At 36.8% G+C, this 15,810-nt stretch overlaps 1 long non-coding RNA gene across 1 annotated transcript; it reads right to left on the reverse strand.

Annotated features, from left to right (window-relative positions):
* Positions 1-211: 211 nt before the first annotated feature.
* On the reverse strand, positions 212-13,457 carry LOC121061553. The gene is made up of 2 exons (XR_005815152.1): positions 13,170-13,457; positions 212-1,414 (listed from the first exon to the last, which is right to left on the reverse strand). It is a non-coding gene; the product is annotated as an uncharacterized LOC121061553 (long non-coding RNA).
* Between the last annotated feature and the right edge of the window lie 2,353 nt (positions 13,458-15,810).

The following is a 15,810-nucleotide window of genomic DNA, read 5'->3' on the forward strand; positions in this document are numbered from 1 at the left end:
CCCAAAACTTAGAGGTAGAACGGTAGAGTGATGGACACTGCATAAAGTTTGCTAGTGTTAATGTGAGTACATGAGAGTATTTGGTATATCTGCACTGCTAAATTAACCAAAGACGGAAGAGGATGCTTCAGTGCTGATCCTTCTTCATCCACACTGTTTAATTGCTAGTTTTTCCTGGCATTGTTTATAAGGTTTTAAGATTGGTATTAAAAAAAAAAAAAAAAAAAAAGGTCCTTTAGACCATGAGAGCACAGCTGATCACTTCAACCTGGCCCTTGGGTCATGCCCAGGCTGACTTTTATTTAGCAGTAGCCACTGCTTTATTACTCCCCTTAACTCAAGTTCAGCACAGCTGTGACAACATGAGCTGGCTCTTGTAAAAAGGGATTCAAGCCTCATCTTCCAGAACAGTGCCCCTTTATTACTCCTGTTAAATTGTTTGGTGTCTAAAATAGTGCACTGAGATAGTAAGAGAGAGTCAGTAAGACTACTTAGCTTCGTTGTTGGGACTCTGTCCTCATGGGAAAAAGATGTGTATCTGAGGTTATATTTTGAAAAATAGAAGATACTACATTGTATAGTATGTATAGAGTTTGTAACTTAAATGAGCTCTGAAAAAGGAAGGAATGCCTTGGAGACTTAACAAGAGAGTACCTAATTTCTAAGTGTTCTTTAAACACAATCTATGTGATAATGGGAACAGACTTGCCAAGTTTCATGCTTACGTACTGTTGCTGTTTATGCAAGGCATTTCTACATTTTTGACTCCCCCCTCCATCGGTTTGAGTTGGATTTTTGCTGTCCAAGAATATGTATTTGTACAATCACTAGACATTAATGTATTGTTTCAAATGCATGTCTCCATAGTTACTGTTTACAGTATCTCCTGCTTAGACTCTTGCGTCAATAAGCTTCTGCATTTGAAAATAATATGTTTCTATTTTTCAGAGAAAAATATTCCTCTCCACGCAGCTTGCTGAGTAGTTAAATATTAGGCTGATATCTTTGGCCATCTAAAAATTAAGCATCTATTAAGACATATCTCTTCAATTGTCTAAATGTGGTCACATAGTCTAAATTGGTTACCTAGGCTCCCTCTATAAACAATGGAGAGAAATAGTTGCAAAAATGATTCTTTCACGTTATTTTAGATAGTTACCTTAAGAAGTCTGGAATAAGATCCAAGAAGAGATGAACGCCTACACCTCCTCTCACAAGTGGCATCTAATTTTTTCATATCAAGAAACCAAAGCTGTGAAAGGTTTAACTGCGCAGGCTCTAAGATAATGTTTATCAAATATAGTCCTTACAGATGGCCCAAGCCTAGCAGAGCTCAGAGGTGGAGCAGTATTCAGAATTTCCCAGCCCTCTGTATGATGTTGTAAAATGAAGATGTTTCTGTCATTCTTATTACCTAGATGAAAACAAAACAAAGATTAGGAAAAAAATTAGTAGATAAATATTTCTCTGATTTTTGTCATTATTTTTTTCTTGTAGACTAAGAGCTCTCTGAAGAATAATTTCCAGCTGATATTAATTTATGTAATAGATCTAGAATACTATAATACTTCTGAAAAGTAAAACTAATGTCAGAACTCTCTCTGTCTCCTTCTTGTTCTTTCTTTGCATTTGCCCCATGACATGTCCTATATCTGGCATGTTGTACAGCTGGCATAAATGATAGTTGTCATCGTGGCTCAGTGACTTCTCCAGCACAAACTGATCTAATAATTTTTATTTCTATTTCTGTTCATTTTGTGGCTGTTCCTCTTAGGAGGAGACTCTCCATTAGATTGAATTACACTGTCTCAGAGACTTGTGGGCTTACTAAACTGGAAAACAGTTTAAAGAATAAAAAGGTTGCCTATTGTGTTGGGTCTTCTCCACTTCCCCTAGGCCCAACGACATAATCTCTTGAATATTTTGAAATTCAGAACATACAGCATTCATTTTCTCCCAAAGCATGTAACTGTTCTGAGACAACCACACCTCAGAGGCCATCTTATTAGAACACTGAAAAAGCTAATGCACTGAAAAACTAGCAGAAATAAAGAGAGCAGGGAATAACATCCTTGTGAATCATACAGAATAATCTTTCTATTTAATATCCACTAACGACTAACAGCCCTTTCTCAAGGACTGGTTTGCACTGTCATGAAAATATTTTATAATGTGGTTCCACTATTAAAACCTACTTGTGGATCTGCAACACTGAACAACCCTCACCTACCTGATCTCTGTCTATGGCATGTAGCCAAAGTCCTCCAGAGACTATGTAATGTATTTTGCACAGGAAAAAAATCAGAAAATTTTGACAATACATTTGTGATTGCTCTGTTACAATGTAAAATAGGTTTTCAGGAGGTATCATTCTAAAACACAAAAAGACCATACATGGGTCAAAATGCAAAACTCTTATTTGGAATATATTTTCAACCACCACTGTTTCCATGAAATAGAAGGAAAAAAAAATCAGAACCTAAAATGGCCCAAACCTGAAATGAAGAAGAACGCCTACTAAGGACACTAGTTATTAGATAAAATAAAGAAGTATCTATAGTATCAAGCACTTATGAATGAGTGCTTTAGTGAGCTGTCTATAGTCAGACTTTATTATATCCTCTGTCTCTGTCACAGTAAATCTTAAATTCATTACTGCATGGTAACATACCTCCAGCGGGGAGGGTTCTAGGTCACAATTTCCATGCATTGCATTGCACCAGTGTATGAAATTTGGCTTTACCTCTTCTATCCGTTCTTCTTTGGCATGAGAAAGTAATTGGATTAGGTCTCCCTTTTCCTAGTCAGGTGCTTTCCCCTTTTCTCTCTCATTATTTTCAAAAGAAAACAGTGTTAAAATCAAGTCCATGCCATGTGTATTTTACCTAGATTTATAAATGTTGTTTGTTTTTTTTTTTATATATATATTTTAGCTTTATGGAAATGTTAAAAAGAACATCTATCCCCAGTTTTCCTAAATATATTAGGATAATATGGATAATTAGGATATCAGGAGATGTGTTCTTTTAAGTGATTTTTACTTGAAGCTATTTAGAGGTCCATTAGCACAGCTTAGTCTAGAATATGTGGCTTCCAAACTCCAAGTCTTATGGCATTTTTGCCTCTTCAGGGTATCTGGTCAATCAAACAATTAGCCCAAAGCTGCACTGTATTTTTTAAGTGAGATGGGACTAGAATCCTTTTACCATGTTCACAAACCTAATCTTGATATACTAAACTCTCTCTCCACAGGACATCATTGTTAACAATGCAAAAACTCAAGTTCATTTTAAACATCATCTGTCTTAAAGCAAATAACAAATAGCTCTTTCCTAGCTTCCTAACTAAAAGTTTACTGGAAATGTTGCAGAATACAGCCACGTAGTATCTTTGAACACATGCTTTATGTTAGAGCATATAGGCTGCAACATTTTTCACTGTTCTGTGTTAAATCATGCATTCAGTTGTTTCCATTTATACCGCATCAAAGCAGTTGAAATCCAATTGAAAAGTTTCTTTAGACAGCCATTGTGCAGGAACATGATGTCAATATTAATAAAGGCTGAATTTCCCCTTGGCTCACTTCTTACAGATAAGCTTTTCAATAATACACTGCTTGCACCAAAGGTCTGATGGGACTGGGAATAGTAAAAAACACTAATAAAAATGTTGAATGTTTTTATATTAATTTCCCCAGGCAAACTGAAAAGCCTACTTAGAGTACGCCAATCAACATGGCGCTTATTAAATGTAACAAGAGTCCTGTTACAACTGATTTTTAAAGCCCCTAAATATGAATTAGAAAATAAAGACAAAAGACAATTACAGATGTATTTCTAGATTGAAGCCCTGGACACCTCACCTGACACTTACTAACATGACATTATGTTTGATCTTCAAAAAGACTCCATTTTTATCAGCCTACAGCTATATTTTACTACCTTTATTTATTGCAGTTAAGGATTTTATCCTTTTCATTTCCAGTCTTTTAATGTGCATTTCTATGTTTGATAAAAAAATACTTGCAATTATTAGAAATAAGTGAAGTCAGTAAATAGGGTAAAATGCCTACATAACTTTGAGTTGAGTAATATAAGGAAAATGAAATCATGTGAGCAAAAGTGATGATCACAGTTGGACCAATTAGACCAAACACTCATGATTTCTAATCAAACATGGATGACCGATCACCTGAAAAACATTTCATTCTGAGGATTGCATCTGTTTCACAAAAGCTCATCTCTTACACCTGAATTTAAGCAATATTTTCACCCTGTCAAGGTAGCGACAAATATATTAAATCTGTCTGTCTTCTGAGATTGCGAACCCCAATCTGAGATTTTGCCTTGGGCACAGCAATAAAAAATAAATTCAATTGTTAAGAATAGGTTGTGTTTGTTTGTTTGTTTGTTTGTTTTTTCTTTTTCTGCAGATGGAAAGAGAAAGGAAAAAGGTTGCAGGACCTTTTGCAGGACTGTAGCTTGTCTTTAAGCAACTGACTTAATTTAAATAACTGTGAAGCATTTAAACCTCCATGAAACTGAGACAATTCCTGTAATATTTCTGGCATTTATATTAATCAGTATGTATTAATTTGGAAAATTAGGTGCATTTTATTAAATAAAACAGAAAATGAGATTTTTTTTAATCCTTGTTAATTTTAAATATTTTGTTCAAAGCTGCACTGTAACATACATAAGAAAGCACAAGGCTATGGTTATCAAAGTCTGTTCTGTGAACTCAGTAGTTTGTTAAGTTTGTCACATGAAAAAGTAAATGTCATTTAAAAATGCTGACAACACACTAAATATGTTCCCATCACATTTTGATGAGCCTGCACTGAACTCCGTTGGGATCTTTCAGTTGATTTACTATTTATGTTGAATCATATGCTAAACAAACAACTGCTGTCTATGTCACAAAGTTACACAATTATTAACAGGACAAAAGGTGGTGTTTGTCTTAAAATGTTAATCCAGGCTGTGAAATATTTTGAAACCTTAGGTTAGGACAGCTTTATATTTTCTGTGGCCCATAGCTCTAAAATCTATACAATAACATCTTGCATCTATGGATAAATTCTGAAATAGACAGAAATAGGTGCTGTAGCTTCCTAGATGACTTAACAATTGATAAATGTTTGAGTTACTGCTCTAATTTCAGTATTTTATTTTATGAATAATATGCACATTTTAATCATAATTTACTTAAGAAGTTGCAGAGACATTCTGCCAAGTCTGTTTTGTTTGTTTGTTTGTTTGTTTTTCTGTAGACTTGCAGAGTCTAATTTGCGTGTATGATCCTTGTAATGCTGCTAGAGAGAAATATTTCCAATTGTTGTATTACAGGGAAAAAAATATTTCCCATACACACACTAGAGAATGAATACTATTGATATCAGCCAATACCAGATATTCCTCAGTGTAACAGCTAGCAAACTTAGTCACCATCTACCAATAGAATCAGGAAGAGGTTATTATTTTACATGTAAATTTGAAATTAATTAGCATGTGATAGAATATTCAGTCTATAGCTTGCATGAAGTAATTTCATTCTGTCTACTACATGGAGATATTAACAAAACAAACCAGTAAAGGTTGAAGGAGGTGATTCTCCCCCTCTACTCTGCTCTCATGAAACCTCACCTGGATCTCTGGGGCCTGCAGAATAGTAAAAACATAGACCTGTAAAGTGGGTTCAGAGGAGGGCCACAAAGATAATCAAAGTGCTGGAACACTTCTGCTACAAAGATAGGCTGAGGGAGTTGGGATTGTTCAACCTGGAGAAGAGAAGGCTTCAGAGAGACCTTAAGCCTCCCAGTACTTAAAGGGAGCCTACAGGGAAGACAGGGAGGGAGTTCAATTAAACGCACTATATTTCTGCATGGAGGATCCTGAGATCTTCTACTGATCAGAACTGGCTGTATCTCTAGTATTAATCCAGAAGGATCATAGAAAGGCTCAGAACAGTTTTGTTTACTTGTTTGTTTGTTTGTTAGTTAGTTAGTTTGTTTGTTTTTTAATCCACATAGGCACATTGTATGATTTGCCTGGCTGCAAACACTAGGGCAGTAATTTAGGGCAAGTCTAGTACTTCTGTGCAGTGTTCAGAGGGCTATGTTTCCTTCTCCAAATAACATTTTCAGATTTTCCAGGAAAATTGATTTTCCAAGAAAATTGAAAATCTCACCTCTTGGAGAGATAAAATGTGAGTTGACAAACTCGTTGGTATTTGGGTGAAATAGGTATTCAAGATAGACAGCAGTCTAACACGGACTGTTAGGATTTTAGTCAAAATTCTGGAGCACCTTTGGAGTGGAAAGAGTAGTGAGACAGCTCTGTCTTTATAATCTCTTTGTTAATGTTCCTGCTTTATGGTGTTCAGATGCCCAAACAAGTTTGCCTTAAATATGTTGAGGGTTTTTTGTTTGCTGATGCTTAATTTCCGTGGAAATTCTAAATCAATTTTAACAGTAATCAAAGCAAAACTAGGAATTTAGGATTTTCAAAGCCAAGAAAAAGGGCTATATTAGGAATACTTAACCAAAATGTAAGATAAACTTTTTGAGTGGGATGTCCTAGTTCTCTGTTACTATAGCAACCAGCTAATTATTCCTTCTCTTCCTCCCCTGCCCTTGTGTGCATGGAAACTTTCTTTTTTTGCATATAGTATCTATTCACCATGCAGGAACTATGTAGAGTTGGCATAATTGTTTGGTGGTTCCAGCTTTTTGTTCTGAACTATTTTTGCAAACTAAAGTTTCACTTAAATCTTCACAGTAAAGCAAATCACAGGGTTGCAGATGAAACAGTCAAATCATTTTCTTTAGGGACCAAATGCCCAGAATGCTTTTTAAGACAGTACCTGAACTAATAATGGAAATGACAATGATGTACCTCCTGATTTTACACAGAACTTCATTTCACTTCACGTTTGCAAAATCATTGATTGGCTTGAAACTGGTGGCTATGTGCCATTTTCAAAGATTTCTTTATAATTCTACTGCCTTGAGGACTTTAGGAGTTAGTATAATCAGAAAAAGCATTACTAATTATTTTATTTATTTATTTATTTAAGCTTGAGAGTTTGCTCATTCATTTACTCACTTTTTTGGGAAAAAAAAATCACCCTTTTACTCTCTGGCATGCATGTAGTGGAGGAAAGAGAAGGTGTTAGTACATTAGTGGACTCACCTTTCTCTGGCAATTAGCTGTTTTTTGCTATCTGCACAAAAATATGCCTGGTACAGTATAGCAGGCTACCTGTTATGGCAGCAGAATCTACATGGCATAGCATTTGGCCCTGCTGCTTTGCACTTTTCAAGACTCCCTTGAGAAAAGAGTGCAGATGTTCTTAATGAGATATATTTGGCATCCTATGTATACAAAAGGAAACAGAGAACTATGCAGTTTCCTGCTATCAATCAACAAGCAGTCCTGATAAAGCTACTGCAGAGAGATTGGCTTGCTCAGGCCTGCTTAATGTCATGGAAATACAAGCCATTTTATCACTGACTCATTGTGAGCGTCTCTTTAGAGGTCTTTTGGGACAAGACTTTTTATTTCTTTAATATTTTACAGCTAAACTTTATGAATATAATCAGATTTCTACTTAATCAGCTGTTGTGTTGACAGTTTTCATTTATTTTACTACTTGTTTTAAATCTTAGAAACTGCACAATATGACGAATAAATGTAAGAATTACACCCACTTAGACTAATTTAGAATTTAACATAAAATTTAGTAGTTTTCATAAATAAGTTCAAAATTATCTATCAGAAACAAGGGATTGTCATTCCTGTTCTTTAACTGGAAGTTCATATGCTTAACTGAGGGGTAGATGAGGAAAAGGAAAGGGAATCTTGACTGAAAAACTCCCTTTTCTTTCCTCCTCCAGGTTTCTGCTAATGGAAAGAGAAAGGGAAGAGCAGATAGATATCTTATTTATATAAGACCAATGTTTGTTGGACAACATCCCTCCTACTCAGATATCAGTGTGAAGTGAGAAAAAAAAAATGTTCATTTGACTGTTTAACAGCATTGTCTCTACTCAGAATCCACTACCAAAACTTAAAGTGATAGCATAAAGTAGTGGTGGAAAAGGCTAAGCCACCTTTTACTTGTTGAAAATGTGTATGCTTTATATACTCTTTGTCAAATCAAGATATTCAATCTCTCTATCTCTATTCAATGCCACACAGCGATACGGTGCCCTCTTTTACCTGGATGACCTATCTTTTCCATAGAGGGCTCTAGTTTTAGATCAGGGAGGGAGAAGTAAATGTCCTCCTTAGAAATTTACCTCAGATTTTTATTTTTACTTCACCGATCTTTCTTATAATGTGTTCCTGTGGTTTTGCTGGGTGAGATGATAGTTTAAGAATATCATGCTAAGTTAGTGACATTTCCTTGAAGTTGTCTGCCTCCCTGTACAGATAATGGAATGTTTCATCAGCTTCCCCACAGGAAATGAATCTTAACTTTTAACCTCGTTCTGTATGTGTGTGTGTTTTCCTGCTAGGACAAAGCAAAAAAAAAAAAAAAAAAAAAATCTTTCAAGTGCTTATTCAGTCTAAATATTATCTGACCTTCTGAAAAGTTTCACAACTTTCAGCTTCACAGAATCCAGACATGAAAGTAAAAAGGGTCTGACAACATTTGGGGGAGGAAAGACAATAACTGTTTCATGCTGCTCTTGCACAGAGGTGAAAAGCGATATCATGTTGAGTATATCACTAACTCTGCAGATAGCTTCAAGTGCTGCTTTTGGCTAAATGAATAGCAAATGAAATATCTACAAAATTATAACATAGGTATTGCTGTATCATTAGCAGCTTTCTGATATAAATGGAACTCCAGAAACAAAGGGAACAATTTGATTGATAAGAAGCTAATATAATTCAGAAGGTAACATACCTGCAATATAGACATGTCTTTGGTACATGATGACATATTTTATGACATATAGATTCTATCAGCAAGGGTCTTCCAATCAAACCAATATATTTTAAAATCTTTGCCATAGGTTAAAGAGAAGTCAGTGGTTCAGTGAAGAGATTACTGATGAGATTGCATGTGTATTGGTGAGACTAGGTTACCAGAGTAGTTTCTTATAACCTTAAATCTATTGATCCAAGGATTTATGCAGTCATAGATGATTCAAAAAACATAAATTGCATTTACTCAGATGAGACATACTTATTCCTAGATAAGTGCAAGTGCACTTAAAATGGCTTAAATTAAAAATCCCTTTGGTCGGTTTATTTCATGTTTGCCCTGAACTGAAGTTATTCCATAACAGTGAATGAAAGTCATTATTACAGACTTAAAGTTGTCTTGATGGATTTCTCCCCCTCTTTCTCCATTGAAACATTGCATTGGTTTTTCTCCAGGTATATTATTTTCATTGATGAATTGATAGAAGCTACAACTGGACCTGTAATCCCACGTTACAATTCTGGGCAAGAGAGAGAACAGTCATGTGGTCTGAGAGTATTGATACTTAGGTGTTCTGTTCCCATCTTGCTTTTAATAATTCTGTGTTTATAGAAACATTCTCATTTTTCATCTGGGTTTTGACACTATAGCTAGCTACAGTATCCTTATCAAAAAACAAGGTGTTAATTAATGACATCTAGTCACTAACTCTATAGGATGCATCTTTCTTCCCATGTTTTAATTTCTGTATTAGAAAACTTATTTTGTTGCTTGTTTCAGTAAATTTTGCAGTGTCTTATTTAGTCTGATTTTTTATTTCTTGGTTTATAATTCTTCACCTCTTAGGAGTTTTAATATTTTTTCTGATTTTGCCTCAGCATTTTGCTATCTGCATTTTCTTGACATCCCTCTTAACATAGATATTCATGTCAGTATGTCAAGACCATCTTTCTCCAAATTCATCCCCCTTCCCAAAGCAATACCAAGTGTCCTCTCCATTTTTGTTCCTTAACTCTCTAGACCCATTGATTCTACCAAAATTTTACTGAGTTTTATTCAGAAGAATTCTCCTAATGAAATCCATAACTTGTTTTAAAATCACAGAATCACAGAATGGTTTGCCATTCTATGTCTTGGGTAGTGATACTTTCAATTAGACCAGGTTACCCAAAATCCCATCCAACCTGACCTACAGCACTTCCAGGGATAGGGCATCCACAACTTCTCTGGGCAACCTGTTCCAGTAGCTCACCACCCTCATAGTGTAGAATTTCTTCCTTATATCAAATTTAAGCCTATCCTCTTTTACTTTAAAAACATTACCCCTTGTCCTGTCACCGTACGGCCTGATGAAGAGCTCCCCTCCCCCATCTTAACTGTAGGCCCTCTTTCAATACTAGAAGGCCACTGTAAGGTCACCCTAAGCCTTCTTATATTTAAGTTAAACAACCTCAAACCCCTCAGCCTGTGTTCATAGGAGAGGTACTCCAGCCCTCTGATCATCTTTGTAGCCCTCCTCTGGACCTGCTCTAACAGGTCCATGTCTTTCCTATTCTGCAGGGCCCAGAGCTCCAGGTGAGGTCTCATGAGAGCAGAGTAGAGGGGGAGAATCATCTCCCTAGAACAGCTAGCTACAATTCTGTTGATGCAGCCCATAATATGATTGGATTTCTGGGCTGCAAGTGCACAGCCAAAAACTGTGCATACTACACGCAGAACAGAAAGAAGCCAGTAACATTAAGAATGGAAGCTTGCAATGGCAAGGACTAGCAGAAGGAAGAGACTTCCCCCTGAAGCCTGAGGAGCCTTTGCAGAACTGCTTTATTGCAGACTGAAGAGGAAAGATCCGTCACATCAGGTGAAACACTGGCGTTGACTAAGACAGACTACTCTTCTCCATTTAACAACCAGCGCAACCAAGAAAAGATGATTAGTGACAGTCATAGGTGACTTTCTTCTGAGAGGTAAAGAGCCACCCATTTGCAGACTTGACCCACTCCCAAGAGTGCTTTGTTGCTTACTATGGGATCATATTAGGGGCATTGGCAAGAAACTACCAAGCCTTGTACAGCCCACACATTACCACCCACTGCTACTACTTCATGTTGGCACCAATGACACAGTCAAGGGAAAACAGGCATATCATGAATGACTTCAGAGCCCTTGGAGCAGATATAAGAGCCTGGAGCACGCATGTTCTTCTCTTCAATCCTATCAGTCAAAAGAAAAGGCATTGAAAGGACCAGTCAAACCCAATGAATCAATGCATGGCTGCAGGACTGGTGTTATAGACAGGGATTTGGTTTTTTAGACCATGGGACTCTCTTTGTGAAACCTAGTCTCCTGGGGTCAGGTGGTGTCCATCCGTCAGAGGAGGGAATGAGCATCTTCAGCTACAGGCTTGCCAAGCTCGTGAAGAAAGCTTTAAACTAATGCTACTGGAGGAGGGGAGCATTGAAGGTAGTGTCAGCAGTGGCTGCCCAAAGATAGTAAAAGCAGCAGAGGTTAGTGGGAGAGCACCCTGGTAGAGAATCCTGGCTACAATTGGTGTTCCCCAGGCCTCAGTCTTGGGACCAGTTTTGTTTAACCTTTTTATCAATGATCTTGATTAGGGGATCAAGTGCACCCTCAGTAAGTCTGCAGACAATATCAAGTTGGGCAGGAGATTTGACCTGCTTTAGGGTAAGAAGACTCTATGGAGGGATCTGGATAGGCTGGATCAATGGGCTGAGGCCAACTGTATGGCATTCAACAAAGCTAAATACTGGGTACTACACTTGGGTCACAACAACACAATGCAGCAATATAAGCTCAGAGAAGAGAAATAGCTCAGCAGAAAAGGACCCGGGGATGCTGTTCAACAGCCATCAGAACATGAACTGGCAGCGTGCCCAGGTGGCCAAGAAGGAAAGGAAGTGATTGTCCCCATGTACGCAGAACTGGCGAGACCACACACCTTGAATACTGTGTACAGTTTGGGCCCCTTGCTAGAAGAAGGAAAATGAGTTGCTGGAAGGCATTCAGAGAAGAGCAACAAAGATGGTGAAGCAACTAGAAAGCAAAACACATGAGGAACAGCTGAGGGCACAGGGGTTGTTTAGCCTGGAGAAAAGAAGGCTTAGGGGAGACCTTATTACTCTCTGCAACTACCTGAAAAGTGGTTGATGTGAGGTGAGCGTTGGTCTCTTTTCTGAGGTGACAAGTGATAGTATGTGAGGAAATGGCCTTATGTTGTGCTAGGTTTAGGTTAGACATCAGGAAGAACTTCTTCACATAAAGAGTGGTTAGGCATTGGAACTGGCTGTCCCATGAAGTGGTAGAGTCACCATCCTTGGGAATATTTAAGAGATCTGTAGATGTAGTGCTTAGCAATATGGTTTAGTGGTGGATTTGGTAGTGTTAGGTGATGATTGGACTTGATCTTTTGAGTCTTTTCCAACCTAAATGATTCTATAATTCTGTGATGGCTGGCTCGTGTCAAGCTTTACATCCACCTGTACATCCAAGTCCTCCTCCATAGTCCTGTTCTCTATCCACTCATGGCCTAGCCTGCATTCATATTTGGAATTGCCCTGCCCCAGGTGCAGGACTTTGCACTTGGTCTTGTTGAACTGCATGACGTTCACACAGGCCCACCTGTCACTTGCTGAGGGTGCAGTCGATCCTAGTGTCCATATTGTCAACATAGATGTTAAATAATTCTGGTCCCAGTACAGATCCCTGAGGAACACCACTTGTCACTGACCTCCACCTGGACATAGAACTGTTGACTGCAACTCTTTAAGTGCAACCATCTAGGCAAATTCTTTATCTACAGAGTGATCCATCCATCAAATTTGTATCTCTTCATTTCAGACAAGGTTGTCACATGGGACAGTGACAAATGTTTTACACAAGTCCAGGTAGATGATGTCAGTTGCTCTCTCCTTATCGACCAATGCTGCAGCCCTGTTGTAGAAGGCTACCAAATTTGTCAGGCATGATTTGCCCTTAGTGAAGCCATGCTGGCTGTCCTTTATGACCTCTTTGTTTTCCATGTGCCTTAGCATTGCTTCTAGGAGGATCTGCTCCATGATCTTGTTGGGCACAGAGGTGAGACTGACTGGCCTGTAGTTCCCAAGGTCTTCCTTTTTTCCCCTTTTTAAAAATGGCGGTTATGTTTCCCCTCTTCCAGTCACTTGAAACTTCATCAGACTGCCATGAATTTTCAAATATGATGGAGAGGGGCTTACCAACTTCATCTGCCAGTTCCCTCAGGACCTTTGGATGCATCTATCTCATCAGGTCCAATGGACTTGTTCACCTTCAGGTTCCTTAGATGGTCTCAGACCTGATCTTCTCCTACAGCGGGTGACACTTCATTCTCCCAGTCCACTCCCTTTGCCTTCTGTGTCTTGTGTGGTAAATGCATGATAACTGAACATCTCACAGAAATTTCAGTTGGAAACTGGAGTGCTTGGTATGCAACCAGATTTACTTTACAACGTTTCCTCAACTGATTTCCAGATCAGATATAGACTGATTTGTGCTGCAGTCAAAAAATAAAAAAATAAATAAAGATCACAAGGCAAATAGGTAGTTCTTTTGAAGACTTTGGCTTCTATGTTAGGCTCAGTTTGTCATTTTATATAATGTCATTTTATAACAATGTCCATGTGAGATGTTAAGATGGAAGTTGCTATAAGAATATAAGGTATTAATAGTAATTGCACTTTTATTGATAGTATGATTCTCCATTTGTCAAAAGAGGATTAATGGTGTTAAAGCAAATTCAATACTATTCTAATATGCATACCAGATACATCAGTTTTCTCTTGCTTCTTTGGTCTTTTTTGTGTCATTTTGTTGGTTTCTATTTTTCTACCGTTTCCTGGGATTAAGCTGAATATATTAAGCACTTTAGAAAATAAACATTCATGTACATTTCTTCCACCATGGTGCTATTCCCCAGTCGCTGCTAAGAACTGTGATTTATTTTTGGAAATTAAACACTAATGAAAATATTATGTTTTCCAGTAATGTAAGATAACATATGTAACTATCTAAACATGGACCAGATGAGACATATCTTAGAGAAACAACAAACGGGAATGAAAAAAATGGTAGATTTGTTGATTAGTTTTCTATTTTTCAGAAATGTATGGTGACATTCTGAACATGGAGGTCAACATCAAAATATTCTTGTGTTCACTGGTGATGCATTACAGATACAAAATTTAACAGTAACATTTAATTTACTCCAATAAGACAAATATACTAATGTGAGTATTAATAATCCATTCAGAAATAATCTGAAGATGCTCTCCTGTGAAAGCTGGAGGAAACAAATGTGGTCATAAAATGTATGTTATGGTCTCTTGCGCAGGAGAACTGCCTTCATTATTAATATCAGAAAGCGTGCAAATCTGAAACATTTTTAGAAGCTGGTCTTCTGATGTTCATGATTGTCAGGACATATTTTTCTGTTTGAACTTGAAGTTTATCTGCATGAAGCCAGTTCCCAGAATATTTTTGGTGAATTATCAACCATTGAAAGTAAAGAAACAAATTCTCATTTTAAAAGTTATTCTATCTGTATGTATTAAAAAACGTTTTTAAAAAAAAAAGTCATTAAAATTTTAGAGCTCTGTTCTAAGTGATACACAGTTGACACATTGAGCAAGAGACAAGAAGAGCACTGGAGTCATTTCTGTTCAAACTATACTGACAGACAGGCTAGGTAACCCCAGAACAGAAAACAACCGAAGGAAGTGGTGTAAAAATGCTGCCTTTCTACGGAAGTGTTTCCACAACTAAGGTAATTCTGTTACACAAATGTTAGTTATATTATCCTTCAACTAGTTTCAAAAAAATAGACTAGCCTTAATAGACTGATATGAAGCTTGGGATCTATTCTTCACATAAAACCATACATCTTTCACATCTTTCAACTGCCCTGACCTCGGGGTAGATCCTCTTGGCTAAGTAGGAGATGAACAGCAAATTGGATTTCAATATCACAATTTGGAATGCAAAAGCTTACATTTTAACTAAATCCCTCTTTGGTCACTAATGTCCTTATTAGGTTATGGCCCTGCACATACTGGACAGTTAGAGCCATAAATTAGATAAACTGCTTTTTCTAACTACTGTAAAAGATTTAGGTTTTGGGTGACTAATTTCAGAACCAAGTATGCACAGTTTACTATGAGCTATTTGTCAGGTTTCCAGAGTTCTACCACTTTACAACCATTCTTTTGGGGGGAAAAATGCAGAAGGAATTATTCAGTGTGTAAAAGTATATTTTTCACTCTCTATTGATTCCATCTGATTTTATATGAATAGCCATACTTTCTAATTAAAGAAAGTGACAACTGTTACAGTGTTCTCATATGTGCCATACATCTTAGATCTACATGATTTGAAATTGAAAGTATTCACAACATTAAACTTTACTTATCTTTTTGTAACAGCAGGAAAAAATATTTTGAAAAAAAAAAATTAGTACAGAAAGGACATAGTTGCACATTTTCCTTTCCTAGTAAGTGACTAGTCAGTAATTCATTCACTTCTTTAATATTAATAGTTAAAAGATTAATCATGATGAACTAACTTATTATTAGTGTCCACATTATATGCGCATCCATAGATACGGATCTCAATATGGCAATTAACTAATGTACCATTATTTTAAAGTTAATTATTGTAACATTAGAAGTAACTATGAAGAGGGGATTCAGGATTTTTTCTATTTTTTTTTCTTTAAAGACAATTTTGTATTTTCTCATATTAGAAAATGATATAGGGAAAGAAAAAGCATGGATTGGAGCTACTTCATTTTATTTTCCCAGTTTCATCCATTTTAGGTTTGTGTTAATAATTTTTTAAATGACA

The sequence above is a fragment of the Cygnus olor genome, chromosome 1, assembly GCF_009769625.2.
Source record: "Cygnus olor isolate bCygOlo1 chromosome 1, bCygOlo1.pri.v2, whole genome shotgun sequence".
Taxonomy (NCBI): Eukaryota; Metazoa; Chordata; class Aves; order Anseriformes; family Anatidae; genus Cygnus; species Cygnus olor.